Raw genomic sequence first — 4,845 nt, 5'->3', positions numbered from 1 at the left:
TGCAGCTGAAGAAGTGAGGTTCTTACCCACGAAAGCTTATGCTCCCAATACTTCTGTTAGTCTTAAAGGTGCCACAAGACCCTCTGTTGCCAATTCCCAGTGTTACCAATTCTTGCCGTATATTTTGTGCTTGAAGTGATCACCTGATTTGAGAATGTCTAGGCTCAAGTCAGATCATTAATATTAAATATAACAGTTTCTTTTGATTTAAATATAAAAACAAAACAAGTTAAAAATGTAAACATCATTACTGGCTAACCTTCCTTGCGTGAATGGAGCTATTTATCAGTGAGACTTCTCTCATGAGTAAAGCAAGTTGAATTTGGTCGCACATTTCTGAATATGTGAACATATTCACTCCAACAGAAAAATAAACACATTGACAGTGTATTAGGGTCACATGGCTCTTCAGGACCTCATACAGTATCAAGGAACAGTTACAGTTCTTCTAAGAGCTGAATGAATGAGACATTTCCACTGAGATCATGCTTGATTCACAGGTCTATTGTATACAATACTATGCCGTTGAACCAACTGCTGGATTGGTTTGTAACATGTTATTGAAAATATTTGCAGCATATATAAATAGGGTTGCCAACCCTCCAGGATTGTCCTGGAGTCTCCAGGAATTAAAGATTAATCTTTAATTAAAGATTATGTCATGTGATGAAACCTCCAGGAATACGTCCAACCAAAATTGGCAACCCTATATATAAAATATTAAAAAACCCACATTTATGCATGTAGTGTGCAGTAACCGTTAAATAATTTAAGCCATTTACATTTTTTTAAACAGAAAAAGAACTGCATAGATACACAGCGAGTATTGTCTGCACACAAGATGCTGTGGGATATAGCTTTTGAAAATTGTGCAATTCTTACTTAACAAGAAGATTAAGAAGTGGCTTAGTTAACTTCTCCATTTTTTTCTGGACACACTGTCTCTAAATGGCTCAGTGAAATCCAAAACATTGTTTAGAATTATTTTGCTTAAGGCTGATAACTGGTATAATGAGTTTTATCCGGATGTGTGCCCAATCCTGCGAGGAGCTGAGCACCTCCTGCACAAGGTACCGAGAACCTCCAGTGCCCACTGACTTCAATGGGGGACGAGGATACTCAGCATCTCACAGGACTGAACATTAAAAAAGCATTATAAATCTCTGAATGGTTTATGGTTTATCAGGATAATAGCAATTGATCCCTCAGTGGTGCTATTACTGTATATTATTGCTATCACTTAAATGGCAATAATGTTGGTTATTTAACTTCAATTAAAATATCTAGCTAGTTGTGATGTCATTTATAACAACACAATAATGTGTATTGTGCTCTCCCACCCAACCCCACAGCTAATCTCCTGCTGGCAGCAGAGGTGAGGTAAAATGAAAAAAAGGGAAAGAGGGGGAAATGAAAAAAGTGATTATAGGATGATTACTCCTACATGCATATATCCAATTGGATCCCCATGTTGTTAGGTGGTAAGAATGACATGCTGCCTCCTGGACTCACAGGGTGGGATCAGTGAAGTCCTTAGAATCAGGAGTAGGGCAAAGTATTGTGGTACAATTGTTCACCACTTCTGCAATTCCTAAGAGGCAGGTGGAATTCATCCCTTTTCTGGATACTGCTCTGCCATCCTTGCCAGAGAGATGACTCATCCTGAGGGCTCAGCAAACTACTTCTTATTAGCAAGTCTTTTGCTTGTGGAATGCGCTAGGTTACATCAAATGGCAGGTGTTTTTAAAAAAGTTCTAGGAGGGGAAAACCCTGGAACACCCTGTCTCCATCAAGTTTCTCACCTTCAGATCCCACTTTAAATTACACAAATTAAAGTCTGCTATTCTGTATATGTTTCAGGAACAAAATATAAACATAGCCATCAAACTCACTTAACATAAATTTGTTTTCTCCTTCCCTGTTTATGGTAATAAAAAAGCTTTTGTTTAAAGGAAAACCAAACAGATTTCCAAGTCCTTCATCTCTGTTCTTTATAGCATCCTCTCCTATCTCCCACCATATGCATGAAGTTTATCACAGAATAAAGAGGGGGAAAATTGTGAGAACCCCTTGTTAGAATAATGGCAACGCATACATACTGTTTCCAACCACCCATTCCACTGGTGGCATGCTTACAGACTTAAAATAATATGCTTATTCCACTTGCCCAAGATATAATAAAAGGACAATATAACTTTGCTCTATAACAGCTTTCATATATTGCATTATATTTCCATTTTGAAAGCACTACAACACTTTAGAGTCAACAGATTTTTTGGATGATGAGGTATTTGTTCAGTTTAAAGCATCCTTCTTCATCACAAATCAGAGGTGTCAGTATATTTATATATAGCCATACACCTTGTCATGTGTTTTTCCTTCAGTTTCTGTCCTCTGCAAGTAGGTACAGAATAAGTACAATAAGGGTGACCATTTCAGTGAGCAGAAGAGGTAGGGACGTTTCCTCCACAGCATGATATATTTTTTTTTAAATAGGTGGGGCTGGCAGCGCCACCTATTATTAAGGTTACCTGATACTTCCCATTATAAGATGCTGTTTTCAGTTGCTTATAACTTCACCAAACTACTACTATTTGGGCTGAAATTTACAATGCTGGCTGTCTGCCTCGGGTTGAATTTTGGGGAAAAATTTTTGATATACATTGAAATAACTAAAAACGTTGATTCCTTATGAGTTGAAGGTATGGAGAGGAGAAAAAAATTGTAGTGGGAGTAGTATATTTTCTTCCTCCTCATTTCTTCTCTCCTTTCCTTTTCTTCTCCCATCCTTTTTTGTCCTTCCATGTGACAGAATGAGCACTAGTCTAATATTTGTACAGGAGTTAATTTGGAATGTACATTTCTTTAAACAATACTATTTTGTACACATTGCCTTAAAATATAGTAGAACATGAGTCATCAAAATCCTTTTTTTGAGGAAATGTGCAGAAAACAAATCCTTCTAAATGTCAGATATAAAATTTCAAGATGCATATTTTGGGGATTCAATTTAATTGAACGGGAGAGGAAAGGAATTTAAGAGAATAGCTGAGTTTTCCTAGCAACTTCTGAAAGAATAATATGCCAAATCCTAATCCATAGTAGCAGATTGAAGTTGAAGATCCAAACTGAATTTTGATTTTAATTCTTGTCGTTTTAGACCAGTCCAACGTGCTGTATCATGCTACTTGTTTTAAAACAGAACTCCTCAGCAAACCTATAGGAAGATCTGCTTGTAAACCGATAACATGGCATGGCCTCATATTATTTTCATATGTTTGTTATGGGTTTGTATTAAGATTCATTTTATCACACACTTAATTCACCCTACAGGGAGAATCAGCAAATAGCCCTAAATTAAATAAGTATCTGGATGTGTACATATTCACCTGCATATGTTATAGCTACATCAAGGGTATCGGAATCTATTTTCATGGGAAAGGTACAGCTTTGTCAGTAAAGGTAACCAAGTTCAAGCCGTAAAAAAATCTGCAGAAATAAAAATAATACTTAGCACTTATACAGCATTTTATTTTTTGAAGCTCTCTGCTAGTATTAACTTTTTAACTAATCTGTTCTCCTTGAGTATTTTACTGTTTTCTCCAGAATCTCAGCTTTTTTTCCCCCTGAAAGGAAGCTTCTGCCTTTACTTGACTCTGCAGATAGGGTCCTCAAGGCATGCAGGGTGTAAATTACACACCTTGATTTGAATCAAGTGCACAATGTTCTTTAGCTGTTGTTATGAATTGGCTCTCAGTACACCTTTATGTGTGAGTTTCATCAACTCACTTTCACATATCACGAGCCTCTTCTGTTTCTCCTACAACAGTTGGTGACAAGATAACCATAGTAAAACTAAAACAAAATATATTAGTAGATTTAGAACCACAAAAAGTAAAACAAAATAGTATAAAATTATTTCCTCTTTTATCTACCTGCCAAAGGTCTGGGTTTACAGTTCTGTTTCTCCCTGAACAAGTTGTGACCTCACTAATACTTAAAGCACTATAGAGAATGCAACTCATTATTCTAAATCAGGGGTTCTCAAACTGGGGGTTGGGACCCCGCAGGGGGTCACGAGGTTATTACATGGGGGGTCATGAGCTGTCAGCCTCCACCCCAAACCCCACTTTGCCTCCAGCATTTATAATGGTGTTAAATATATAAAAAAGTTGTTTAATTTATAAGGGAGGGGTTCACTCAGAGGCTTGCTATGTGAAAGGGGTCACCAATACAAAAGTTTGAAAACCACTGTTCTAAATTGTATTGATGTCATCATCTGCAACAGAAGAAGTGAAGAATTAGGAAGTCAGGTCTTGGAAACTAAAAATTCTTTTAATTTACCTTCAAATCCACTTATCATTCCTGTTTATGGCTCATATTGTGCAGTTCTAATGGATGCACAATAATCTAACAATCTATTTACGTACTGATGTAGTCTCATCACCACAGTATAGGCAGATCTCCCAAGTGTTTAAAAATAGAAAGAACCATCTCTTCTTCTCTCTCTTTCTTCTTTCCCATCCTGTAGAAGAGACAGCTTGTGAAGAAATTACTGAAGGAAAACTACAATAAAGAAATGAGTGTTGCATTTAGTTGTAGTAGTGGTTATTCTCTCGTCATTGTCCATAGTCTAGATTCAGTTCACGTGAAAGTGCTGACTCCTGAGCTCATGAGCTTCCCCCATTTGTTTATTGTAGCTGTTGTGGGAGGTCATGGTTGTACAGAGAAAGAGAGAGAGAATCCTTCATGTAGGTAGGGTCAACCTCATTGGTTTCAATGTCTGCCAGTACGGTTTCATTCAAATGGTCTGTTTAATTAATCAGTGACAACAGGATTGTCAAA

The sequence above is a fragment of the Terrapene carolina genome, unplaced genomic scaffold (genome assembly GCF_002925995.2).
Source record: "Terrapene carolina triunguis isolate 2854851 unplaced genomic scaffold, T_m_triunguis-2.0 Scaffold58, whole genome shotgun sequence".
NCBI classification, from domain to species: Eukaryota; Metazoa; Chordata; order Testudines; family Emydidae; genus Terrapene; species Terrapene triunguis.
Note: the sequence above shows the minus strand (reverse complement) of the source record.